This window comes from Trachypithecus francoisi, unplaced genomic scaffold, assembly GCF_009764315.1.
Source record: "Trachypithecus francoisi isolate TF-2019V2 unplaced genomic scaffold, Tfra_2.0 Contig01474, whole genome shotgun sequence".
Classification (NCBI taxonomy): Eukaryota; Metazoa; Chordata; class Mammalia; order Primates; family Cercopithecidae; genus Trachypithecus; species Trachypithecus francoisi.
Genome location: NW_022681435.1, coordinates 8,385,133 through 8,396,087, shown reverse-complemented (window position 1 = coordinate 8,396,087; position 10,955 = coordinate 8,385,133). Strand labels below are relative to the sequence as shown.

General features: G+C 47.3%; 1 pseudogene; it reads right to left on the bottom strand.

The window, feature by feature from the left end:
* Positions 1-3,295: 3,295 nt before the first annotated feature.
* Positions 3,296-4,426, bottom strand: LOC117099695 (annotated as a pseudogene).
* Positions 4,427-10,955: the final 6,529 nt, after the last annotated feature.

Here is a 10,955-nt window from a genome sequence, read left to right as displayed (position 1 = left end):
TTAGTTGGGCATGGTGGTGCACACCTGTGGTCCCAGCTAACTGGGAGGCTGAGGTGGGAGGATCATCTGGGCCTGGGGGACGAGGCTGCAGTGAGTCATGATCGTGCCACTGCACTCAGCATGGGCAACAGAGCAAGACCCTGTCCACCCCCCCAAAAAGATAAATATCTTCTAAAAAGAAAGTAAAAACAAAAAAGAGAGAGAGAGAGAAAACTGTCATCATTGGGCAAGCAAAGCAGACCATGAAATTGATACCAGCCACACACATGAGGCTTCGATTTGACTTCTTAGAATCAGTAGGGAAAATATCGCTCACCTCTCAATTTTATCTCAGGATTTTATATCCTAATACTGTCCTCAAAGCCTTTGCTTCTGACCCAGCACACATTAGAAGAGGGCTTACTAGCTGCTGCTTTTAAGGATAAATCAGTGTGTCCAAAGCCCTATTGCCAGCCTCCCTACTTCTTCCAAGTAACACTAATGTACCTCTGTTTCCTCCTGAACTGGGCCCTGCACAAACCCCACTGGACACATGCCAAATTCTCGCATAGATCATGATGAGAAACCCACATACCCCACTTCATTCTTGCCTTTGGTTCAAAATAAATTAAAAACTGAAGACAAAGAATCTAAAGGGAAATGAAAACAAAAACCTAATTTACCAAAAGAGCTAGTCATTTACCCCCTGGAGGGATGAACGGCTCACGCTTGCCCTGAATCAGGGCACTGAATAAGAAAGGCATGTGGTAAATATATATTTCAGCTTTACCTCAGACAGATGACTAATGGTGTTGTGCTGTGTTTTGTTTTGTGTTTTGTTAAACCCACAGAGATAATTATTTACTCAATAAAATTTAAACTGTTACCATAGCATAATTGGAAGTTGAGGGTAGTCAGTTTCTCTCCCCGCCCCTCCCAGCTGCAGGTGACATGGTCGTATATTAGACAACATGATTGTTAGTTTGCTTCTATAGTTCTGTGAAAAATTAATAGAGGGGAACTCCTCAGGGCCTCATCTTCAGCAGCCTCCCTGTAAGTGCTTCTAAGTCCTCTTCCAACCTGAATGTCTATCCCTTATTTCTAACCGATCCATGTTCACTATCCCCAGGAAAAGGGGCTGTTTTACAGACTTGCTATTTAGGGGAGAAGAAGCTGACCATCTGTAAGCTATCTTCTTTTTAATTTACCAGCTTTTAAGGGCTAGGAACAGTCTGAACCATCCAAGTGAACCACTGGGCATCTGCCCCGTAGTCAGAGGGTAACAGGATCAGGGAACATTAGGAATAGATGAGACCTGGGTGATCACAGAACACAGCCCGCCCATCATGGGGGTGAGCTAACCAGCTCAGAGCTGGTCCACAGAAGGGCTGGATCTGTTAGTGGTGACAGAGTTACCCCGTTACTGGCAGTGTATCCATACGGGTCTGTAGCAACTTCAGCCCTTGCTTCCTCAGAAGAAGTAATTAAGTGGAGGGCCATAAAGCAGAAAAAGAGACAGAGGCAAGTTTCAGAGCAGGAGTGGAAGTTTCAGAGCAGGACTGGAAACAGAAAAGAAAGGAAAGAACCCTTGGAAGAGACCCAAGTGAGCGCCTGAAGGTCAAAGGGCGAAAAAGAGCCCCTTTAACCTTGATCCTGGGACTTCATAGGCTCGCCTCTTTCCCATGATTCTTTCTCTAGGGCGTGCTTTCCACATGCGCAGTGCTTTCCTTACCCTTTGGAATTGAGCACGTGCAGTATGTTCAGGGAGTTACATGCCTGCCCATCTGAGGCTTTTTCCTTTCTCTGATGGCGTGTGTCCCCCAGCATCATAGCCATTTTGTCACTTAACATGCATGCAGAAGAAGCTGCTTCTGCCTGAGGTCTGCATTCAATTAACACTTTTTTTTTTTTTTTTTTTTGAGACGGAGTCTCGCTCTGTCGCCAGGCTGGAGTGCAGTGGTGCGATCTCGGCTCACTGCAACCTCCATCTCCCGGTTCAAGCCATTCTCCTGCCTCAGCCTCCTGAGTAGCTGGGACTACAGGCACATGCCACCATGCCCATCTAATTTTTGTATTTTTAGCAGACACGCAGTTGCATCATGTTGGCCACGATGGTCTCGGTCTCTTGGCCTTGTGATCTGCCCACTTCGGGAGAGCGTTAGACTGAAGATCTAAAGGTCCCTGGTTCTATCCTGGGTTTTGGCAATTAACACTTTAAATGTTAACAGGTGTGGACTATCCAGAGCCTGTCTCTCCCTGGCTGCCCAATTATCATTTTTAGAGCAGCAGTGTGGTAACTGCTGAGCCATCACTTGACGTTCCTAGTGGGTTGGGGGAGAGCCCTCTCCTGCCTGGCTCATGCCTGTCTAACTACCTAGAACAGATCGAGACCCAGACTGTGTAATGGGCACCTCCCCCGGGGCTCCTGCACCGTGTCCTACCCTGCATATGGCCCTTTCCCAGGCAGCTCCATGGGTCTCTTCTGATTTAGCAATGGACCATCCTTCTGGGGCGACTGAATTTCCACAGAGCATCCTGGGAAATGTGGCACCCAGGTAACGAGTTAACCTCTATTTCGAATATATTCCATAAATCACTGTAGTTTATTCCATAAATCATGGTTCTGGAATCATGAAAATAAAGTATAAGTGTGGTGCATGTCATGGGAATACAAAATGGTACTTCTTAGAACCCGTTTTATTATTTTATTTTTTTTTTATTTCTTTAAGGTGTGCACTTTTATTCAGCTGGTCTCAAGTCAGTGTACAGGTAAACCCTGGCTGCCTCCACCCACTCCCAGGGAGACCAAACACCTTCATACATCTCAAGTTGGGGTATAAAAAAGGGGCACCATGAAGGCTGATCATTCAAAATAAAACAAAATTAAAAAGTATGAAGGCGAAGACTAAAAACATTTTGCATTACATAATTTACATAAAGCAATGCTATCACCTCCCATGTAGACTCGGGAGAGGACTGGGCCATTCTCCTTAAAAAGAAGAGGGGTGGCTTTTAGGAGGGCAAGGGACTTCCTGTAACAATGCATCTCACGATATTTGGAATGATTATTTAAAAAACAAAAAAAGAACAATGTACAATCAAAGTCTTGGCCACATTGTAGAACTTTGGGAGAGGCTCACTCCAACCGACTGCTGTCACCTTCACCGTTCCCGTTTTTAAATCCTGAGTCAAGCCAAAAAACACACACACACACACACACACAAATGAAATAAATAAAGCCATGCCAATTTCATCTTGTTTTCTGTTCAAGTTAGGTTTTGTCAAGAGGGTGTAATGCAACTAAGTAACAGTCTGCCTAGAAGCATTTGCAGTAGACAATGGAGGGCCTGGGCTGGACTTGTCATACTCCTGCTTGCTGATCCACATCTGCTGGGAGGTGGACAGTGAGGCCAGGATGGAGCTGCCAAACCACATGGAGTATTTGCGCTCGGAAGGAGCAATGATCTTGATCTTCATCGTGCTTGGAGCCAGGCCAGTGATCTCCTTCTGCATCCTGTCGGTGATGCCAGGGTACATGGTGGTGCCACCAGACAGCACTGTGTTGACGTACCGGTCTTTGCAGATGTCCATGTCACACTTCCTGATGGAGTTGAAGGTAGTTTTGTGGATGCCACAGGATTCTATGCCCAGGAAGGAAAGCTGGAAGAGCGCCTCAGGGCAGTGAAACTGCTCGTTGCAGATGATCTGGCCACCGGGCAGCTCCTAGCTCTTCTCCAGGGAGAAGCTAGAGGCCCCCATGGCCATCTCCTGCTCAAAGTCCAGGGTGACATAGCACAGCTTCTCCTTGATGTCACACACGATTTCCCACTTGGCCATGGTGGTGAAGCTGTAGCTGCTCTCGGTGAGGATCTTCATGAGGTGGTCAGTCAGGTCTGGGCCAGCAAGGTCCAGATGCAAGATGGTGTGGGGGAGGGCATACCCCTCATAGATGGGCACAGTGTAGGTGACCCCATCACCAGAGTCCATCACGATGCCAGTGGTACGGCCAGAGGTGTACAGGGACAGCAAGGCCTGGATGGCCACGCACATGGCTGGGGTGTTGAAGGTCTCAAACATGATCTGGTTCACCTTCTCGTGGTTGGCTCTGGGGTTCGGGGGGGCCTTGGTCAGCAGCAGGGGGTGCTCCTCAGGAGCCACATACAGCTTATTGTAGAAGATGTGGTGCCAGATCTTCTCCACGTCCTCCCAGCCGGTGACAATGCCATGCTCGATGGGGTACTTCAGGGTCAGAATGCCGCTCTTGCTCTGGGCCCTCGTTGCCCACAGAGGAGTCCTTCTGACCCATGCCCACCATCACGCCCTGGTGGCTGGGGCACCCCATGATGGAGAAGAAGACGGCCTGGAGAGCATCGTTGCCTGTGAAGCCAGCCTTGCACATGCCAGAGCCATTATCGATGATGAAGGCGATGGTATCATCATCCATGGTGAGCTGGTGGCAGGTGTGGATGGGCGGCAGAGTGGCAAGGGGCAAGGCTCTGTGCTCGCCGGGAAGATGTGGTCTCGGCTATATAGAACCCATTTTAGCCAGTAGCAACAATTCAGCCAGGCTCTGTGCCTCTGTTTAGCACCTTCTGTTTATGAGACAGGTAGTAGAGCCTACCAGGCAGTCACAAGACTTCAATCTACCCAGGTCAGCAGACCCTTTGTGTGGCATGGCATGAAATATTAATATACTGCCTTTCTTCAAAACCTGCATCTGGAGGACTCAGTGCCTTCTCTTCCAACTCAGAGACCACCTTCCTCTACGTGCGTTTTATCCTCTGCAGGTTGAATGACTCCCATGGCATCCTGTGCAGAGATTCCTCAGCTCAGCAGTGCCTCTGAGTGGTTCCTAGAGAGGACTAGGAACCAAGAGGCAAATGCACGAGGCACAAGTGGGCTTTGTCCCAGAGAAGGTGGAGAGAACGGGCCGCTGGTGTCAGATGCTGGGATCAGACGCTCTGCCTGGCCACCTTCTCAGCCTGCTCCTGTGGATCACACCATTCCCCATCTTCCCAAATGCCAGCCCTACCAACTGGGAAGCCCAGGGGACCAGGTGATTGCTGTGCCTAGAATCTATCATCCTCTGAAAATGGCTTCTCCCCTGGCCACCAAAGGGGAGTAAACAATGCCATGGAGATTGAAATCATCATCAACAAGGACACTGGTTAATTGGGAAAGGTATTTTCCTTTTTTTTTTCTTTTTTACTTTTTAGAGATGGAGTTACACTCTTGTTGCTCAGGCTGGAGTGCACTGGCGCGATCTCCACTCACTGCAACCTCTGCCTCCCAGGTTCAAGTGATTCTCCTGCCTCAGCCTCCCAAGTAGCTGGGATTATACGCATCTGCCACCATGCCCGGCTAATTTTGTATTTTTAGTAGAGATGGGGTTTCACCATGTTGGCCAGGCTGGTTTTGAACTCCTGACCTCAGGTGATCCACCCGCCTTGGCCTCTCAAAGTGATGGGATTATAGGCGTGAGCCACTGCGCCCAGCTGGGAAAGGTATTTTTCTTTACCAAAGAGGGTAAAGAACTATTGATTAGTAATTTAAGTCTGTGTAAACATACAACATGGGTTGCTAATGCTTTATGTATGTATGTATGTATGTATTTGTTTAAGACAGATTCTTGCTCTGTCTCCAAGCTGGAGTGCAGTGGCGCAATCTTGGCTCACTGCAACCTCCGCCTTCCATGTTCAAGCAATTCTCCTGCCTCAGTCTCCCAAGTAGCTGGGATTATAGGCACGTACCACTACGCCCGGCTAATTTTTGTATTTTTAGTAGAGATGGTGTTTCACCATGTTGGCCAGGATGGTCTCGATCTCTCGACCTTGTGATCTGCCCGCCTTGGCCTCCCAAAGTGCTAGGATTATAGGCATGAGCCACTGCACCCGGCTGGGTTGCTAATGCTTTTCTGTTATTTTCAGTAATAATTATAAACTAAGGAAAAGGCAAGAAGATTTGAGGACATTTATTCCTGAACATGAAATATGGGTTGTATTCAGAAGCTCTCAAAAAATAGTAAGAAGGCCGGGCGCGGTGGCTCAAGCCTTTAACCCCAGCACTTTGGGAGGCCGAGACGGGCAGATCACAAGGTCAGGAGATCGAGACCATCCTGGCTAACATGGTGAAACCCCGTCTCTACTAAAAAATACAAAAAACTAGCCGGGCGTGGTGGCGGGCGCCTGTAGTCCCAGCTACTCGGGAGGCTGAGACAGGAGAATGGCATAAACCTGGGAGGTGGAGCTTGCAGTGAGCTGAGATCTGGCCATTGCACTCCAACCTGGGCGACAGAGCAAGACTCCGTCTCAAAAAAAAAAAAAAAAAAGTAAGAAATATTATGTTGAAAAATATGTCAAACAATGGGAAAAAGTCCTTCCTGTTTTTTTCCTACTTATTAATTGTTAAAGCAAGTTTCTCAGGCAAAAGGCCCTGATTAACTGAATCTTCCCAACCAATGACCATGCATGTAACAAAGTACCTGGTGACTAAGCCTGTTGAAGGTCTGCTTCCCCAAAGTGTAAAGAAAGAGATGAGTTCCCCATGCCCTACTGCCTCATGGGCTTTCTCATAGCAACCATTGCTTACAAAAAGGGTCTGATAATTTTATGTTTTAATGACCCCATTTCCAGCACCAAGTAGCCCATGGTTGCCCCCATTTTTCTCGAGTCATTTGCTTGACTGCTGAGCTGACAAAACTGCCGTGCGCCTTCAGTTTACATTCAGAATCACTGATGCGCCACAGCAGACCGCATAGAGAATAGGCTCAACCTCTTTTGAGCCACAACGTAGCTGCCGGCTGCTTGGGTCCCACAGCTGCTTTGTGAGTGAAGCCATGCCTCAGTTTCCTCATCTGTAATAGGAGGGTATTTATACCTACTGTCTTAGTTTGGGTTTCCTCTCTCCCAGGAGCAGAACCTGAGTGAAGACTTGGGAGCAGGTATATTATTTGGAAAATGTGTTAGTTTGCTAACGCTGCCGGAACCGATGACCACAAACTGGGTAGCTTGAAATAACAGAAATGTATGTCTCAGAGTCCTAGAGGTCAGACGTCCAACATCAAGGTGTTGGCAGAGCCACGCTCTTTCTGAAGGTCCCAGGGGAGAATCATCCCCTGCCTCTTCCTTGGCGCGCCTGGGCTTGGAGTGGCATCCCTCTGGTCTCTGCCTCTGTCGCCACATGGCCTTCTTCTCCATGTCTCCATGCGTCCCTTTCCGTCTCTTAGGAGGACACTCTCATTGGATTGAGGGCCTACCCTAATCCAGCGTGATCTCATCGCCACTGTTAATTACATCTGCAGAGACCCTGTTTCCAAATGAGTTTCCAAATGAGGCTGTATTCTGAGGTTCTGGGTGGACGTGGAATTTTGGGAGAATGCAATTCAGCCCAGCACAGGGCTCATGGCTCCTTTCAGGTCCTAATCCTGGACTTACCCCATGTTGACCTTTAAGACGGACTCACTTAATGGGTGTGGGATGTGGACGTCCTAGGAGGGATAAAGAGTGTGGCTGGCGCTCAGGGTTCCTCCCTCACCACTCACCCTGGCCTAAATGTCCCCGTGAATCATTTCCAAGTGACTTGACTCCACCTTCAAACTCAGTCCTCCCAGAAATAGGAACGCTCTTCAAGACAGCTGCAGTTCTCAAGGTGATGAGGCATATGAGGATCTCTGGCTGGGGGAGGGGGCTTTACAAAGAACACCTGCCCAGGAATCCTGGGAAGGATTCAGGAAGGAGTGCTTTACCAGTGAAATAATTTCCACCATCAACTGCGGCCACTTCTGCCGAGGTTTTACAGACCTCAGGTGCATAACTTCTGTTTTAAGCCGTGCTTAGCACTTCCTAGTAGCTTGTTGCCCCTAGCCCTTGTTTGTGGGGTGGGGTGGGGGCGTGAATGGAAAGAAGAGTAAGGTTACCAGGCTGCAGCTCCCTGAAAGGGCAAACAAACTGAATTTCACATTTCCTGGAATAAGCAGCCTGAAATGTATGGCAGGGACAGCAAATCGAATTTGGCTCACTAGCTGAAATCCCCTGTCAGATACGTGCCTGGGCAGAGTGCTAGATTAGGGAAGATTCCGAGGATCATCTGGGCTAAGTGGGCAGAGCTGTGAGAGAGTCGCAACGTGCCACAGACATCCCCAGGGACTCCTCAGGGCATGTGCCACAAATGTGTCATCCCTGGTGAATAGCTTTTTTTAGGACAGCTTCCTAAATGTGTTGTTGCCAGACATAGGTGACAAGTTAAAAACACACAAATAAACAAAGTCATAGAAACGAGCTGTTTCTATGCTATTACTCCTCTGCCATATTTCTAAAGACATCTGGTTACTCAATGTAAAACCTTGTGATTTTTGAATCATAAATTCTCAGCAGCAAGGCACTGGGTCTATTTATACTCTCTAGCTGAGTACATGCCTGATAACAGTTGTGTAACCAGGATTACTGGACCTGGGCCAAGCCTGAGCTAAGTTAGCTGGAGCTGGGGTGGGTGAGTGAGTAAGAAGTGGGGATGAGGGTGTTCTAGTACCAGTTCTGCCCCAAAGGGCTGCTGTGTCACCTTGGGTTGTTCATTCCAAGCTTTGGCATCTCCACTTCCCCATCCCTAAAATGGGAATAATGATTCTGCCCCACCCTGCATCACAGGTTGGAGTGAGATTGTGTGAGGAGGCGTATGGAATGGAAGCATGGCCCCGGGCCGAGCCAGGGTTGTCCTTTAGAACTCATTCCTGCACATTCTGAGGGCAGTGCCATAACAAATAAGAATGTTTGCATGAGGCGGGCACTGCCCAGGAAATCCGGCTCTGATTGTTAAAAAAGACATCTGGAAGTCTCCGGGGCCTAATGGTTCTGAGGATGCCAAACAAGGAAACATGACCAGCTAAAAAGTCAGCAGTGGCCCCGGGATGGAGACAAGGAACCGCCTGTGGCCATGCCTGAGCAAGGGAGCAGCGGTTTCAGGATCTGAACTTTCACTTCCTTGACACCATCTTCAGCAGCCCAGATGGCCCAGCCAAGGCCATCTGACCTCCTAGCCAAGCCCTGAAGGGGCAGGAGAAATAACTCAGTTAAATGTTTGCCCATTTGCTTGTTTACTTGTTTTTGTTTGTTTTTGAGATGGAATGCAGTGGCTCGATCTTGGCTCTCTGCAACCTCCGCCTCCTGGGTTCAAGCGATTCTCCTGCCTTAGCCTCCCAAGTGGCTGGGATTACAGGCCCCAGCCACCATGCCTGGCTAATTTTTTGTATTTTTAGTAGAGATGGGGTTTCACCATGTTGGCCAGGCTAGTCTCGAACTCCTGACCTCAGGTGATTCACCCACCTCAGCCTCCCAAAGTGCTGGGATTACAGGTGTGAGCCACCAGGGATAAAAGAGTACACAGGGAGCCAGAGGGAGGCCCCAGAAAGAACCGTCTTCTTCCCCAGCAAGAGCAGGCTTGAGAAATGACAGGGATGTGTTATTGGTGGGTTCCTTCCTAGCTAAAGGGGCTGTCGCTTGAGCAGGAGAAAAAAAAACCTGTGAGATTTCTGTTTTTAAATCTATTTAATCCAGTCAATAATGAAATAAGTAAGAATTTATGATAGTCAGAAGGGTTGGATGTTCCTGAGATCTAAGCTGTGCACAGCAGGGCAGTGAATTATCTGGTTAAAAGCTGCAGCCGATTAAGATCTATGGTATAGCAAGGGAAGGCAGTGGGCAGTCTGCCCTGGTGCAGGCAATGACGGGGGACATTGTCTGCAGAGAATTTAACAACACTAATAAAACCATTTAAGCACTGCTCCACGTGTTGGCAATTCTACATCATGTTAGGGACACAGTACTCCTCCTCCAATCATCTTTTGTTGGTCTAAGTTCTAAACAATTGTGGTTACTGTTGAGTTTAATAGTATATGCTTCAGCTTAAATTAGCACATTTTTACTGTTTATCCTTTAGTAAACATTGTATTCCGCATGGAAGCTAATTTGGCGGTCAATTCACAAGCACTCGGCTACATGTGTCTGTTCCAAACAGTGGATGAGAAGTAGACAATGGGAGTGATTGTAGACAGAGACAGGGAACTTGAGTGACTTCAATTCTGTCATTCTCTGCAACCTCTGCAATCAGGCAAAAATATTTTCAGACAGTCAGAATGCACCTTGAACAGGTACACCAAGTTTTTTAAAATTGTTCCTTGCAGATCAGCACAGAGAAATGTGGAGAGGGGACTGTTACCGCCACCAGAAGAAAAGGTGATTGTCGGGGAGAAAATGGACAGTTACACAGAAAAGAGAATCAATAGTCAAAGAAGCAGCGTTGGGAGAAATGACCCAAGGTGCCAGTCTTAAATTGCCAGAAGAAGTTTCAGAGGCAGTGTTTGGACGGCTCAGTCAATTGTACCAGGAGCTGGACAGAATGCAATGGTTTAAGTAAGTCCCTGCTTTCTCTGATTTCATTCAGCTGCTTTCTCTGATTTTTGCAGAAAACTTGAAAACCAAATATAATAGAAACTTATAATACATTTCCCAGTGATGGTTTTCTTAGTGAAAAATGTTCAACTGTGGAGACATTTGAAAGCTGCTGGAAGAATCCATCCTGAAGAAACAAAGACATGAAGTGTATTGCCATTTCTGGAATTTGTTGTGCAATGGAATCTGCAAATGTATCCTTATGTTTACGACTTTTCTGAACTTCTTGTATGCTTTTGGCGATGGGGGAAAGAAATCTTTAGAAATTAAAATGAGTGAAAAGTCTTCCTCTGCCAATAGTGAGTGAAGATAGAATAATAAACCTGGCTACATTGCATATTAAATATGGCTCTGCAAGGAAAATCAACTTTGATGAAATCATTGACAAATTTGCAGAAGTCTCAGAACCAAAAACTATAATGTCCCATGCATTACCAATATGTAGGTAAAAGTTCTTCCCCTTTTCTCAGAAAAAGACCAGAATTTAAAAGTGTTTACTTTTTTTCCTTCGTTGGCAATGTAGTATTTGTTTAT